The sequence below is a fragment of the Anopheles funestus genome, unplaced genomic scaffold (genome assembly GCF_943734845.2).
Source record: "Anopheles funestus unplaced genomic scaffold, idAnoFuneDA-416_04 scaffold_13_ctg1, whole genome shotgun sequence".
Classification (NCBI taxonomy): Eukaryota; Metazoa; Arthropoda; class Insecta; order Diptera; family Culicidae; genus Anopheles; species Anopheles funestus.
This window is the reverse complement of record NW_026045353.1, coordinates 72,953-88,087: the sequence shown is the minus strand read 5'-3', so window position 1 is coordinate 88,087 and position 15,135 is coordinate 72,953. Positions and strand designations below refer to the sequence as shown.

Here is a 15,135-nt window from a genome sequence, read left to right as displayed (position 1 = left end):
CTTGGCTAATGTGTTTTGGCTAATGTGTCTTGGCTAAGGTGTCTTGGCTAATGTGTCTTGGCTAAGGTGTCTTGGCTAAGGTGTCTTGGCTAAAGTGTCTTGGCTAATGTGTCTTGGCTAAGGTGTCTTGGCTAAAGTGTCTTGGCTAATGTGTCTTGGCTAATGTGTCTTGGCTAATGTGTCTTGGCTAATGTGTCTTGGCTAATGTGTCTCGGCTAAGGTGTCTTGGCTAATGTGTCTTGGCTAAGGTGTCTTGGCTAAGGTGTCTTGGCTAATGTGTCTTGGCTAAGGTGTCTTGGCTAATGTGTCTTGGCTAAGGTGTCTTGGCTAAGGTGTCTCGGCTAATGTGTCTTGGCTAAGGTGTCTTGGCTAATGTGTCTTGGCTAATGTGTCTTGGCTAATGTGTCTTGGCTACAGTGTCTTGGCTAATGTGTCTTGGCTAATGTGTATTGGCTAATGTGTCTCGGCTAAGGTGTCTTGGCTAAGGTGTCTTGACTAATGTGTCTCGGCTAAGGTGTCTTGGCTAAGGTGTCTTGGCTAATGTGTCTTGGCTAAGGTGTCTTGGCTAATGTGTCTTGGCTAAGGTGTCTTGGCTAATGTGTCTTGGCTAAGGTGTCTTGGCTAAGGTGTCTTGGCTAATGTGTCTTGGCTAATGTGTCTTGGCTAATGTGTCTTTTCTAAGGTGTCTTGGCTAAGGTGTCTTGGCTAATGTGTCTCGGCTAAGGTGTCTTGGCTAATGTGTCTTGGCTAATGTGTCTTGGCTTAGGTGTCTTGGCTAATGTGTCTTGGCTAATGTGTCTTGGCTAATGTGTCTTGGCTAAAGTGTTTTGGCTAATGTGTCTTGGCTTATGTGTCTTGGCTAATGTGTCTTGGCTAAGGTGTTTTGGCTAATGTGTCTTGGCTAATATGTCTTGGCTAAGGTGTCTTGGCTAATGTGTCTTGGCTAAGGTGTCTTGGCTAAGGTGTCTTGGCTAAGGTGTCTTGGCTAATGTGTCTTGGCTAATGTGTCTTGGCTAATGTGTCTTCGCTAAGGTGTCTTTGCTAAGGTGTCTTGGTAAAGGTGTCTTGGCTAAGGTGTCTTGGCTAATGTGTCTTGGCTAATGTGTCTTGGCTAATGTGTCTTGGCTAATGTGTCTTGGCTAATGTGTCTTCGCTAAGGTGTCTTGGCTAATGTGTTTTGGCTAATGTGTCTTGGCTAATGTGTCTTGGCTAATGTGTCTTGGCTAATGTGTCTTGGCTAATGTGTCTTGGCTAATGTGTCTTGGCTAATGTGTCTTGGCTAATGTGTCTTCGCTAAGGTGTCTTGGCTAATGTGTTTTGGCTAATGTGTCTTGGCTAAGGTGTCTTGGCTAAGGTGTCTTTGCTAAGGTGTCTTGGCTAAGGTGTCTTGGCTAATGTGTCTTGGCTAAGGTGTCTTGGCTAAGGTGTCTTGGCTAAGGTGTCTTGGCTAATGTGTCTTGGCTAATGTGTCTTGGCTAATGTGTCTTCGCTAAGGTGTCTTTGCTAAGGTGTCTTGGTAAAGGTGTCTTGGCTAAGGTGTCTTGGCTAATGTGTCTTGGCTAATGTGTCTTGGCTAATGTGTCTTGGCTAATGTGTCTTGGCTAATGTGTCTTGGCTAATGTGTCTCGGCTTATGTGTCTCTGCTAATGTGTCTTGGCTAATGTGTCTTCGCAAAGGTGTCTTGGCTAATGTGTCTTGGCTAATGTGTCTTGGCTAAGGTGTCTTGGCTAATGTGTCTTGGCTAAGGTGTCTTGGCTAAGGTGTCTTGGCTAATGTGTCTCGGCTAATGTGTCTTGGCTAAGGTGTCTTGGCTATTGTGTCTTGGCTAATGTGTCTTGGCTAAGGTGTCTTAGCTAATGTGTCTTGGCTAAGGTGTCTTGGCTAATGTGTCTTGGCTAATGTGTCTTGGCTAATGTGTCTTGGCTAATGTGTCTCGGCTAATGTGTCTTGGCTAATGTGTCTTCGCTAAGGTGTCTTGGCTAATGTGTCTTGGCTAATGTGTCTTGGCTAAGGTGTCTTGGCTAATGTGTCTTGGCTAATGTGTCTTTGCTAAGGTGTCTTGGCTAATGTGTCTCGGCTTATGTGTCTTGGCTAAGGTGTCTTGGCTAAGGTGTCTTGGCTAATGTGTCTTGGCTAATGTGTCTTGGCTAAGGTGTCTTGGCTAATGTGTCTTGGCTAAGGTGTCTTGGCTAATATGTCTTGGCTAATGTGTCTTGGCTAATGTGTCTTGGCTAAGGTGTCTTGGCTAAGGTGTCTTGGCTAATGTGTCTTGGCTAATGTGTCTTCGCTAAGGTGTCTTGGCTAATGTGTTTTGGCTAATGTGTCTTGGCTAAGGTGTCTTGGCTAAGGTGTCTTTGCTAAGGTGTCTTGGCTAAGGTGTCTTGGCTAATGTGTCTTGGCTAATGTGTTTTGGCTAATGTGTCTTGGCTAAGGTGTCTTGGCTAATGTGTCTTGGCTAAGGTGTCTTGGCTAAGGTGTCTTGGCTAAAGTGTCTTGGCTAATGTGTCTTGGCTAAGGTGTCTTGGCTAAAGTGTCTTGGCTAATGTGTCTTGGCTAATGTGTCTTGGCTAATGTGTCTTGGCTAATGTGTCTTGGCTAATGTGTCTCGGCTAAGGTGTCTTGGCTAATGTGTCTTGGCTAAGGTGTCTTGGCTAAGGTGTCTTGGCTAATGTGTCTTGGCTAAGGTGTCTTGGCTAATGTGTCTTGGCTAAGGTGTCTTGGCTAAGGTGTCTCGGCTAATGTGTCTTGGCTAAGGTGTCTTGGCTAATGTGTCTTGGCTAATGTGTCTTGGCTAATGTGTCTTGGCTAAAGTGTCTTGGCTAATGTGTCTTGGCTAATGTGTATTGGCTAATGTGTCTCGGCTAAGGTGTCTTGGCTAAGGTGTCTTGACTAATGTGTCTCGGCTAAGGTGTCTTGGCTAAGGTGTCTTGGCTAATGTGTCTTGGCTAAGGTGTCTTGGCTAATGTGTCTTGGCTAAGGTGTCTTGGCTAATGTGTCTTGGCTAAGGTGTCTTGGCTAAGGTGTCTTGGCTAATGTGTCTTGGCTAATGTGTCTTGGCTAATGTGTCTTTTCTAAGGTGTCTTGGCTAAGGTGTCTTGGCTAATGTGTCTCGGCTAAGGTGTCTTGGCTAATGTGTCTTGGCTAATGTGTCTTGGCTTAGGTGTCTTGGCTAATGTGTCTTGGCTAATGTGTCTTGGCTAATGTGTCTTGGCTAAAGTGTTTTGGCTAATGTGTCTTGGCTTATGTGTCTTGGCTAATGTGTCTTGGCTAAGGTGTTTTGGCTAATGTGTCTTGGCTAATATGTCTTGGCTAAGGTGTCTTTGCTAAGGTGTCTTGGCTAATGTGTCTCGGCTAATGTGTCTTGGCTAAGGTGTCTTGGCTAATGTGTCTTGGCTAATGTGTCTCGGCTAATGTGTCTTGGCTAATGTGTCTTGGCTTATGTGTCTTGGCTAATGTGTCTTCGCTAAGGTGTCTTGGCTAAGGTGTCTTGGCTAATGTGTCTTGGCTAATGTGTCTTGGCTAATGTGTCTTGGCTAAGGTGTCTTGGCTAAGGTGTCTTGGCTAAAGTGTCTTGGCTAAGGTGTCTTGGCTAAGGTATTTTGGCTAAGGTGTCTTTGCTTAGGTGTCTTGGCTAATGTGTCTTGGCGAAGGTGTCTTGGCTAAGGTGTCTTGGCTAATGTGTCTTGGCTGATGTGTCTTGGCTAATGTGTCTTGGCTCATGTGTCTTGGCTAATGTGTCTTGGCTAATGTGTCTTGGCTAAGGTGTTTTGGCTAATGTGTCTTGGCTAATATGTCTTGGCTAAGGTGTCTTGTTCAAGGTGTCTTGGCTAATGTGTCTCGGCTAATGTGTCTTGGCTAATGTGTCTTGGCTAATGTGTCTTGGCTAATGTGTCTTGGCTAATGTGTCTTGGCTAATGTGTCTTGGCTAAGGTGTCTTGGCTAATGTGTCTTTCCTGATGTGTCTTGGCTAATGTGTCTTGGCTAATGTGTCTTGGCTTATATGTTTTGGCTAATGTGTCTTCGCTGAGGTGTTTTGGCTAAGGTGTCTTGGCTAATGTGTCTTGGCTAAGGTGTCTTGGCTAAGGTGTCTTGGCTTATGTATCTCGGCTAATGTGTCTTGTCTAAGGTGTCTTGGCTAATGTGTCTCTGCTAAGGTGTCTCTGCTTATGTGTCTTGGCTAAGGTGTCATGGCTAATGTGTCTCTGCTAAAGTGTCTTGGCTTAGGTGTTTTGGCTAAGGTGTCTTGGCTAATGTGTCTTGGCTAAGGTGTCTTGGCTAAAGCTGCGGGGCCACGACAGTTGAGACTTTCCCTCAAACTTATTCAGTCACTCAAATCTTCCAAAAAGCGTCTCAAAACCAGTGTTCCCGTGGCCGTTTGAGGTTTTCCTCAAATTTGGTCACACAAAAAATCACTCATGCTGCCTCTCTTTTCGTCAGCGACAACAAACAGTGTTTGACAAATGCTACGTATTTCATGTAATTGTAATCTTTGTTCGAAGGTGTTTTTTGATCAATTCGATGGAAAATATGGTCAATAAAAAGTTGTTTTAAGGAAAAGAAAGTATTTAAACATTTTATCAATCAAAAGAACGAGATTCAAGGATAATCTTTCACATAAAAAGTTTAGTTTTTAAATTAAAACAACAACTAAATGAAACAAAATGAACAATTAACCGTCGCAAAAAAGAAAAAAAAATAAACACAAAAATACGGTGTTAAATTGTAATTAATGTAAATTTTAGTTCTTCAGTGGGTATTTGCATTAACAATGGCACACGAAAAGTGTACTTTCATTGAAAAAAACCGCAAACAAAAATATGTTTTGTTTACATTCTGAACAGCTGAAGCAACGGAACTGTCAAAAAGATTCCTCAAAAAAAGTCTCAAAAAGTGTTTGAGGTTTTTGTAGATCGGCCAGGTTTTCCTCAAAACGCAAATCCCTCAAAATCACTCATGAGTTCCTGAGGTTTTGAGTTCTGAGGGAATCCTCAACTGTCGTGGCCCCGCAGCTTAAGGTGTCTTGGCTAATGTGTCTCGGCTAAGGTGTCTTGGCTAAGGTGTCTTGGCTAATGTGTCTTGGCTAAGGTGTCTTGGCTAAGGTGTCTCGGCTAATGTGTCTTGTCTAAGGTGTCTTGGCTAATGTGTCTTGGCTAAAGTGCCTTGGCTAAAGTGTCTTGGCTAAGGTGTCTTGGCTAATGTGTCTTGGCTAAGGTGTCTTGGCTAAGGTGTCTTGGCTAATGTGTCTTGGCTAAGGTGTCTTGGCTAATGTGTCTTGGCTAAGGTGTCTTGGCTAAGGTGTCTCGGCTAATGTGTCTTGGCTAAGGTGTCTTGGCTAAAGTGTCTTGGCTAATGTGTCTTGGCTAATGTGTCTTGGCTAATGTGTCTTGGCTAATGTGTCTTGGCTAATGTGTCTTGGCTAAAGTGTCTTGGCTAATGTGTCTTGGCTAATGTGTCTTGGCTAAAGTGTCTTGGCTAAAGTGTCTTGGCTAATGTGTCTTGGCTAATGTGTCTTGGCTAATGTGTCTCGGCTAAGGTGTCTTGGCTAATGTGTCTTGGCTAAGGTGTCTTGGCTAAGGTGTCTTGGCTAATGTGTCTTGGCTAAGGTGTCTTGGCTAATGTGTCTTGGCTAAGGTGTCTTGGCTAAGGTGTCTCGGCTAATGTGTCTTGGCTAAGGTGTCTTGGCTAATGTGTCTTGGCTAATGTGTCTTGGCTAATGTGTCTTGGCTAAAGTGTCTCGGCTAATGTGTCTTGGCTAATGTGTATTGGCTAATGTGTCTCGGCTAAGGTGTCTTGGCTAAGGTGTCTTGGCTAATGTGTCTCGGCTAAGGTGTCTTGGCTAAGGTGTCTTGGCTAATGTGTCTTGGCTAAGGTGTCTTGGCTAATGTGTCTTGGCTAAAGTGTCTTGGCTAATGTGTCTTGGCTAAGGTGTCCTGGCTAATGTGTCTTGGCTAATGTGTCTTGGCTAATGTGTCTTTTCTAAGGTGCCTTGGTTAAGGTGTCTTGGCTAATGTGTCTCGGCTAAGGTGTCTTGGCTAATGTGTCTTGGCTAATGTGTCTTGGCTAAGGTGTCTTGGCTAATGTGTCTTGGCTAATGTGTCTTGGCTAATGTGTCTTGGCTAAAGTGTCTTGGCTAATGTGTCTTGGCTAATGTGTCTTGGCTAATGTGTCTCGGCTAAGGTGTCTTGGCTAATGTGTCTTGGCTAAGGTGTCTTGGCTAAGGTGTCTTGGCTAATGTGTCTCGGCTAAGGTGTCTTGGCTAAGGTGTCTTGGCTAATGTGTCTTGGCTAAGGTGTCTTGGCTAAGGTGTCTCGGCTAATGTGTCTTGGCTAAGGTGTCTTGGCTAATGTGTCTTGGCTAATGTGTCTTGGCTAATGTGTCTTGGCTAAAGTGTCTTGGCTAATGTGTCTTGGCTAATGTGTCTTGGCTAATGTGTCTTGGCTAATGTGTCTTGGCTTATGTGTCTTGGCTAATGTGTCTTGGCTAAGGTGTCTTGGTTAAGGTGTCTTGGTTAAGGTATCTTGGCTAAGGTGTCTTGGCTAATGTGTCTTGGCTAATGTGTCTTGGCGAAGGTGTCTTGGCTAAGGTGTCTTGGCTAATGTGTCTTGGCTGATGTGTCTTGGCTAATGTGTCTTGGCTAATGTGTCTTGGCTTATGTGTCTTGGCTAATGTGTCTTGGCTAAGGTGTCTTGGCTAAGGTATCTTGGCTAAGGTGTCTTAACTTAGGTGTCTTGGCTAATGTGTCTTGGCTAAGGTGTCTTGGCTAAGATGTCTTGGCTAATGTGTCTTGGCTGATGTGTCTTGGCTAATGTGTCTTGGCTAATGTGTCTTGGCTTATGTGTCTTGGCTAATGTGTCTTGGCTAAGGTGTCTTGGCTAAGGTGTCTTGGCTAATGTGTCTTGGCTAATGTGTCTTGGCTAATGTGTCTTGGCTAATGTGTCTCGGCTAATGTGTCTTGGCTAAGGTGTCTTGGCTAAGGTGTCTTGGCTAATGTGTCTTGGCTAATGTGTCTTGGCTAAGGTGTCTTGGCTAATGTGTCTTGGCTAATGTGTATTGGCTAATGTGTCTTGGCTTATGTGTCTTGGCTTAAGTGTCTTCGCTAAGGTGTCTTGGCTAATGTGTCTTGGCTAATGTGTCTTGGCTAAGGTGTCTTGGCTTATGTGTCTTGGCTAATGTGTCTTCGCTAAGGTGTCTTGGCTAAGGTGTCTTGGCTAAGGTGTCTTGGCTTATGTGTCTTGGCTAATGTGTCTTGGCTAAAGTGTCTTGGCTAATGTGTCTTGGCTAATGTGTCTTGGCTAAGGTGTCTTGGCTTATGTGTCTTGGCTAATGTGTCTTCGCTAAGGTGTCTTGGCTAAGGTGTCTTGGCTAAGGTGTCTTGGCTTATGTGTCTTGGCTTATGTGTCTTGGCTAATGTGTCTTGGCTAAGGTGTCTTGGCTAATGTGTCTCGGCTAATGTATCTTGGCTAATGTGTCTCGGCTAATGTGTCTTGGCTAATGTGTCTTGGCTAATGCGTCTTGGCTAATGTGTCTTGGCTAAGGTGTCTTGGCTTATGTGTCTTGGCTAAAGTGACTTCGCTAAGGTGTCTTGGCTAATGTGTCTTGGCTAATGTGTCTTGGCTAAGGTATCTCGGCTAAGGTGTCTTGGCTAATGTGTCTTGGCTAATGTGTCTTGGCTAAGGTGTCTTGGCTAAGGTGTCTTGGCTAATGTGTCTTGGCTAATGTGTCTTGGCTAATGTGTCTTGGCTAATGTGTCTTGGCTAAAGTGTCTTGGCTAATGTGTCTTGGCTAATGTGTCTCGGCTAATGTGTCTTGGCTAATGTGTCTTGGCTAAGGTGTCTTGGCTAATGTGTCGTGGCTAATGTGTCTTGGCTTATGTGTCTTGGCTAATGTGTCTTCGCTAAGGTGTCTTGGCTAAGGTGTCTTGGCTAATGTGTCTCGGCTAATGTGTCTTGGCTAATGTGTCTTGGCTAAGGTGTCTTGGCTAAGGTGTCTTGGCTAATGTGTCTTGGCTAAGGTGTCTTTGCTAAGGTGTCTTGGCTAATGTGTCTTGGCTAAGGTGTCTTGGCTAATGTGTCTTGGCTAATGTGTCTTGGCTAATGTGTCTTGGCTAAGGTGTCTTGGCTAATGTGTCTTGGCTAATGTGTCTTGGCTAATGTGTCTTGGCTAATGTGTCTTGGCTAAGGTGTCTTGGCTAAGGTATTTTGGCTAAGGTGTCTTGGCTTATGTGTCTTGGCTAATGTGTCTTGGCTAAGGTGTCTTGGCTAATGTGTCTCGGCTAATGTGTCTTGGCTAATGTGTCTCGGCTAATGTGTCTTGGCTAATGTGTCTTGGCTAATGCGTCTTGGCTAATGTGTCTTGGCTAAGGTGTCTTGGCTAATGTGTCTTGGCTAAAGTGACTTCGCTAAGGTGTCTTGGCTAATGTGTCTTGGCTAATGTGTCTTGGCTAAGGTATCTCGGCTAAGGTGTCTTGGCTAATGTGTCTTGGCTAATGTGTCTTGGCTAAGGTGTCTTGGCTAATGTGTCTTGGCTAATGTGTCTCGGCTAATGTGTCTTGGCTAAGGTGTCTTGGCTAAGGTGTCTCGGCTAAGGTGTCTTGGCTAATGTGTCTCGGCTAATGTGTCTCGGCTAATGTGTCTCGGTTAATGTGTCTTGGCTAAGGTGTCTTGGCTAATGTGTCTCGGCTAATGTGTCTCGGATAAAGTGTCTTGGCTAATGTGTCTTGGCTAAGGTGTCTTGGCTAATGTGTCTTGGCTAATGTGTCTTGGCTAATGTGTCTTGGCTAAGGTGTCTTGGCTAATGTGTCTTGGGTAATGTGTCTTGGCTAAGGTGTCTTGGCTAAGGTGTCTTGGCTAATGTGTCTTGGCTAATGTGTCTTGGCTAATGTGTCGTGGCTAAGGTGTCTTGGCTAAGGTGTCTTGGCTAAGGTGTCTTGGCTAATATGTCTTGGCTAATGTGTCTTGGCTAATGTGTCTTGGCTAAAGTGTCTTGGCTAATGTGTCTCGGCTAATGTGTCTCGGCTAAGGTGTCTTGGCTAAGGTGTCTTGGCTAATATGTCTTGGCTAATGTGTCGTGGCTAAGGTGTCTTGGCTAAGGTGTCTTGGCTAATATGTCTTGGCTAATGTGTCTTGGCTAAGGTGTCTTGGCTAATGTGTCTTGGCTAAGGTGTCTTGGCTAATGTGTCTTGGCTAAGGTGTCTTGGCTAAGGAGTCTTGGCTAATGTGTCTTGGCTAAGGTGTCTTGGCTAATGTGTCTTGGCTAAGGTGTCTTGGCTAATGTGTCTTGGCTAAGGTGTCTTGGCTAATGTGTCTTGGCTAAGGTGTCTTGGCTTATATGTCTTGGCTAATGTGTCGTGGCTAAGGTGTCTTGGCTAAGGTGTCTTGGCTTATATGTCTTGGCTAAGGTGTCTTGGCAAATGTGTCTTGGCTAAGGTGTCTTGGCTAATGTGTCTTGGCTAATGTGTCTTGGCTAATGTGTCTTGGCTAATGTGTCTTGGCTAAGGTGTCTTGGCTAATGTGTCTTGGCTAAGGTGTCTTGGCTGATGTGTCTTGGCTAATGTGTCTTGGCTAATGTGTCGTGGCTAATGTGTCTCGGCTAATATGTCTCGGCAAAGGTGTGTTGGCTAAGGTGTCTTGGCTAATATGTTTTGGCTAATGTGTCGTGGCTAAGGTGTCTTGGCTAAGGTGTCGTGGCTAATATGTCTTGGCTAATGTGTCTTGGCTAAGGTGTCTTGGCTAATGTGTCTTGGCTAAGGTGTCTTGGCTAATGTGTCTTGGCTAAGGTGTCTTGGCTAAGGTGTCTTGGCTAATATGTCTTGGCTAATGTGTCATGGCTAAGGTGTCTTGGCTAAGGTGTCTTGGCTAATATGTCTTGGCTTAGGTGTCTTGGCTAAGGTGTCTTGGCTAATGTGTCTTGGCTAATGTGTGTTGGCTAAGGTGTCTTGGCTAAGGTGTCTTGGCTAATGTGTCTTGGCTAATGTGTCGTGGCTAATGTGTCTTCGCTAAGGTGTCTTGGCTAATATGTCTTGGCTAATGTGTCGTGGCTAAGGTGTCTTGGCTAAGGTGTCTTGGCTAATATGTCTTGGCTAATGTGTCTTGGCTAAGGTGTCTTGGCTAAGGTGTCTTGGCTAATGTGTCTTGGCTAATGTGTCTTGGCTAATGTGTCTCGGCTAAGGTGTCTTGGCTAAGGTGTCTTGGCTAAGGTGTCTTGGCTAATATGTCTTGGCTAATGTGTCGTGGCTAAGGTGTCTTGGCTAATGTGTCTTGGCTAATGTGTCTTGGCTAATGTGTCTTGGCTAAGGTTTCTTGGCTAAGGTGTCTTGGCTAAGGTGTGTTTGCTAAGGTGTCTTGGCTAATGTGTCTTGGCTAATGTGTCTTGACTAAGGTGTCTTGGCTAAGGTGTGTTGGCTAAGGTGTCTTGGCTAAGGTGTCTTGGCTAAGGTGTCTTGGCTAATGTGTCTCGGCTAATGTGTCTCGGCTAATATGTCTCGGTTAATGTGTCTTGGCTAAGGTGTCTTGGCTAATGTGTCTCGGCTAATGTGTCTTGGCTAATGTGTCTTGGCTAATGTGTCTCGGCTAAGGTGTCTTGGCTAAGGTGTCTTGGCTAAGGTGTCTTGGCTAATATGTCTTGGCTAATGTGTCGTGGCTAAGGTGTCTTGGCTAAGGTGTCTTGGCTAAGGTGTCTTGGCTAAAGTGTCTTGGCTAATGTGTCTTGGCTAAGGTGTCTTGGCTAAGGTGTCTTGGCTAAGGTGTCTTGGCTAATGTGCCTTGGCTAATGTGTCTTGGCTAAGGTGTCTTGGCTAAAGTGTCTTGACTAAGGTGTCTTGGCTAAGGTGTGTTGGCTAAGGTGTCTTGGCTAATGTGTCTCGGCTAATGTGTCTTGGCTAATGTGTCTCGGCTAATGTGTCTTGGCTAAGGTGTCTTGGCTAAGGTGTCTTGGCTAATGTGTCTTGGCTAAGGTGTTTTGGCTAATGTGTCTTGGCTAATGTGTCTTGGCTAATGTGTCTTGGCTAATGTGTCTTGGCTAATGTGTCTTGGCTAATGTGTCTTGGCTAATGTGTCTTGGTTAAGGTGTGTTGGCTAATGTGTCTTGACTAAGGTATCTTGGCTAAGGTGTCTTGGCTAAGGTGTCTTGGCTAATGTGTCTCGGCTAATGTGTCTCGGCTAATGTGTCTCGGCTAATGTGTCTCGGCTAATGTGTCTCGGCTAATGTGTCTTGGCTAATGTGTCTCGGCTAATGTGTCTTGGCTAAGGTGTCTTGGCTAAGGTGTCTTGGCTAATGTGTCTTGGCTAATGGGTCTTGGCTAATGTGTCTTGGCTAATGTGTCTTGGCTAATGTGTCTTGGCTAATGTGTTTCGGCTAAGGTGTCTTGGCTAAGGTGTCTTGGCTAAGGTGTCTTGGCTAATATGTCTTGGCTAATGTGTCGTGGCTAAGGTGTCTTGGCTAAGGTGTCTTGGCTAATATGTCTTGGCTAATGTGTCTTGGCTAAGGTGTCTTGGCTAAGGTGTCTTGGCTAATGTGTCTTGGCTAATGTGTCTTGGCTAATGTGTCTTGGCTAAGGGGTCTTGGCTAAGGTGTCTTGGCTAATGTGTCTCGGCTAAGGTGTCTTGGCTAATGTGTCTCGGCTAATGTGTCTCGGCTAAGGTGTCTTGGCTAAGGTGTCTTGGCTAATGTGTCTCTGCTAATGTGTCTTGGCTAATGTGTCTTGGCTAAGGTGTCTTGGCTAATGTGTCTTGGCTAATGTGTCTCGTCTAATGTGTCTTGGCGAATGTGTCTCGGCTAATGTGTCTTGGCTAATTTGTCTTGGCTAATGTGTCTTGGCTAATGTGTCTTGGCTAATGTGTCTTGGCAAAAGTGTCTTGGCTAATGTGTCTTGGCTAATGTGTCTTGGCTGATGTGTCTTTTCTAAAGTGTCTTGGCTAATGTGTCTTGGCTAATGTGTCTTGGCTAATGTGTCTTGGCTAAGGTGTCTTGGCTAATGTGTCTTGGCTAAGGTGTGTTGGCTAATGTGTCTTGGCTTATGTGTCTTGGCTAATGTGTCTTGGCTAATGTGTCTTGGCAAATGTGTCTTGGCTAAGGTGTCTTGGCTAAGGTGTCTTGGCTAAGGTGTCTTGGCTAAGGTGTCTTGGCTAATGTGTCTTGGCTAAGGTGTCTTGGCTAATGTGTCTTGGCTAATGTGTCTTGGCTAATGTGTCTTGGCTAATGTGTCTTGGCTAATGGGTCTTGGCTAATGTGTCGTGGCTAATGTGTCTTGGCTAATGTGTCTTGGCTAATGTGTCTTGGCTAATGTGTCGCGGCTAAGGTGTCTTGGCTAAGGTGTCTTGGCTAAGGTGTCTTGGCTAATATGTCTTGGCTAATGTGTCTTGGCTAATGTGTCTTGGCTAATGTGTCTTGGCTAATGTGTCTTGGCTAAGGTGTCTTGGCTAATGTGTCTTGGCTAAGGTGTCTTGGCTAATGGGTCTTGGCTAATGTGTCTTGGCTAATGTGTCTTGGCTAATGTGTCTTGGCTAATGTGTCTCGGCTAAGGTGTCTTGGCTAAGGTATCTTCGCTAAGGTGTCTTGGCTAATATGTCTTGGCTAATGTGTTGTGGCTAAGGTGTCTTGGCTAAGGTGTCTTGGCTAATGTGTCCTGGCTAAGGTGTCTTGGCTAAGGTGTCTTGGCTAAGGTGTCTTGGCAAATGTGTCTTGGCTAATGTGTCTTGTCTGAGGTGTCTTGGCTAAGGTGTCTTGGCTAATGTGTCTTGGCTAATGTGTCTTGGCTAAGGTGTCTTGGCTAAGGTGTCTTGGCTAAGGTGTCTTGGCTAAGGTGTCTTGGCTAAGGTGTCTTGGCTAATGTGTCTTGGCTAAGGTGTCTTGGCTAATGTGTCTTGGCTAAGGTGTCTTGGCCAATGTGTCTTGGTTAATGTGTCTTGGCTAAGGTGTCTTGGCTAATGTGTCTTGGCTAATGTGTCTTGGCTAAGGTGTCTTGGCCAATGTGTCTTGGCTAAGGTGTCTTGGCTAAAGTGTCTTGGCTAAGGTGTCTTGGCTAAGGTGTCTTGGCTAAGGTGTCTTGGCTAATGTGTCTGGGCTAATGTGTCTTGGCTAATGTGTCTTGGCTAAGGTGTCTTGGCTAATGTGTCTTGGCTAAGGTGTCTTGGCTAATGTGTCTTGGCTAATGTGTCTTGGCTAATGTGTCTTGGCTAAGGTGTCTTGGCTGAGGTGTCTTGGCTAAAGTGTCTTTTCTAATGTGTCTTGGCTAAGGTGTCTTGGCTAATGTGTCTTGGCTAAGGTGTGTTGGCTAATGTGTCTTGGCTAAGGTGTCTTGGCTAATGTGTCTTGGCTAAGGTGTCTTGGCTAATGTGTCTTGGCTAAGGTGTCTTGGCTAAGGTGTCTTGGCTAAGGTGTCTTGGCTAAGGTGTCTTGGCTAAAGTGTCTTGGCTAATGTGTCTTGGCTAAGGTGTCTTGGCTAATGTGTCTTGGCTAAGGTGTCTTGGCTAAGGTGTCTTGGCTAAGGTGTCTTGGCTAATATGTCTTGGCTAAGGTGTCTTGGCTAAGGTGTCTTGGCTAAAATGTCTTGGCTAAGGTGTCTTGGCTAATGTGTCTTGGCTAAGGTGTCTTGGCTAAGGTGTCTTGGCTAATGTGTCTTGGCTAAGGTGTCTTGGCTAATGTGTCTTGGCTAAGGTGTCTTGGCTAAGGTGTCTCGGCTAATATGTCTTGGCTAATGTGTCTTGGTTAATTTGTCTTGGCTAATGTGTCTTGGCTAATGTGTCTTGGCTAATGTGTCTTGGCTAATGTGTCTTGGCTAAGGTGTCTTGGCTAAGGTGTCTTGGCTCAGGTGTCTTGGCTAATGTTTCTTGGCTAAGGTGTCTTGGCTAATGTGTCTTGGCTAAGGTGTCTTGGCAAATGTGTCTTGGCCAATGTGTCTTGGCTGAGGTGTCTTGGCTAAGGTGTCTTGGCTAATGTGTCTTGGCTAATGTGTCTTGGCTAAGGTGTCTTGGCTAAGGTGTCTTGGCTAAGGTGTCTTGGCTAAGGTGTCTTGGCTAAGGTGTCTTGGCTAATGTGTCTTGGCTAAGGTGTCTTGGCTAAGGTGTCTTGGCTAATGTGTCTTGGCTAATGTGTCTCGGCTAATGTGTCTTGGCTAATGTGTCTCGGCTAATGTGTCTCGGCTTATGTGTCTTGGCTTATGTGTCTTGGCTTATGTGTCTTGGCTAAGGTGTCTTGGCTAATGTGCCTTGGCTAAGGTGTCTTGGCTAAGGTGTCTTGGCTAATGTGTCTTGGCAAATGTGTCTTGGCTAATGTGTTTCGGCTAATGTGTCTTGGCTAATGTGTCTTGGCTAATGTGTCTTGGCTAATGTGTCTTGGCTAATGTATCTTGGCTAAGGTGTCTTGGCTAATGTGTCTTGGCTAATGTGTCTCGGCTAAGGTGTCTTGGCTAATGTGTCTTGGCTAATGTGTCTTGGCTAATGTGTCTCGGCTAATGTGTCTCGGCTTATGCGTCTTGGTTAATGTGTCTTGGCTAATATGTCTTGGCTAAGGTGTCTTGGCTAATGTGTCTTGGCTAATGTGTCTTGGCTAATGTGTCTTGGCTTATGTGTCTTGGCTAATGTGTCTTGGCTAATGTGTCTTGGCTAAGGTGTCTTGGGTAATGTGTCTTGGCAAATGTGTCTTGGCTAAGGTGTCTTGGCTAAGGTGTCTTGGCTAATGTGTCTTGGCTAAGGTGTCTTGGCTAATGTGTCTTGGCTAATGTGTCTCGGCTAATGTGTCTCGGCTTATGTGTCTTGGCTTATGTGTCTTGGCTTATGTGTCTTGGCTAAGGTGTCTTGGCTTATGTGTCTTGGCTAAGGTGTCTTGGCTAATGTGCCTTGACTAAGGTGTCTTGGCTAAGGTGTGTTGGCTAAGGTGTCTTGGCTAATGTGTCTCGGCTAATGTGTCTTGGCTAATGTGTCTCGGCTAATGTGTCTTGGCTAAGGTGTCTTGGCTAAGGTGTCTTGGCTAATGTGTCTTGGCTAAGGTGTTTTGGCTAATGTGTCTTGGCTAATGTGTCTTGGCTAATGTGTCTTGGCTAATGTGTCTTGGCTAATGTGTCTTGGCTAATGTGTCTTGGCTAATGTGTCTTGGTTAAGGTGTGTTGGCTAATGTGTCTTGACTAAGGTATCTTGGCTA

The 15,135-nt window shown here is 45.2% G+C and overlaps 1 long non-coding RNA gene across 1 annotated transcript in view; it reads left to right on the top strand.

The window, feature by feature from the left end:
* The first annotated feature begins 416 nt into the window (after positions 1-416).
* LOC125774495 (uncharacterized) overlaps positions 417-15,135 on the top strand; it is a 57,973-nt gene continuing 43,254 nt past the window's right edge. The window contains exons 1-6 of the long non-coding RNA XR_007420970.1: positions 417-458; positions 2,377-2,474; positions 2,517-3,552; positions 5,324-7,143; positions 7,620-7,857; positions 9,930-11,959. This is a non-coding gene — a long non-coding RNA (uncharacterized LOC125774495). The remainder of the gene's footprint in view (positions 459-2,376; positions 2,475-2,516; positions 3,553-5,323; positions 7,144-7,619; positions 7,858-9,929; positions 11,960-15,135) is intronic.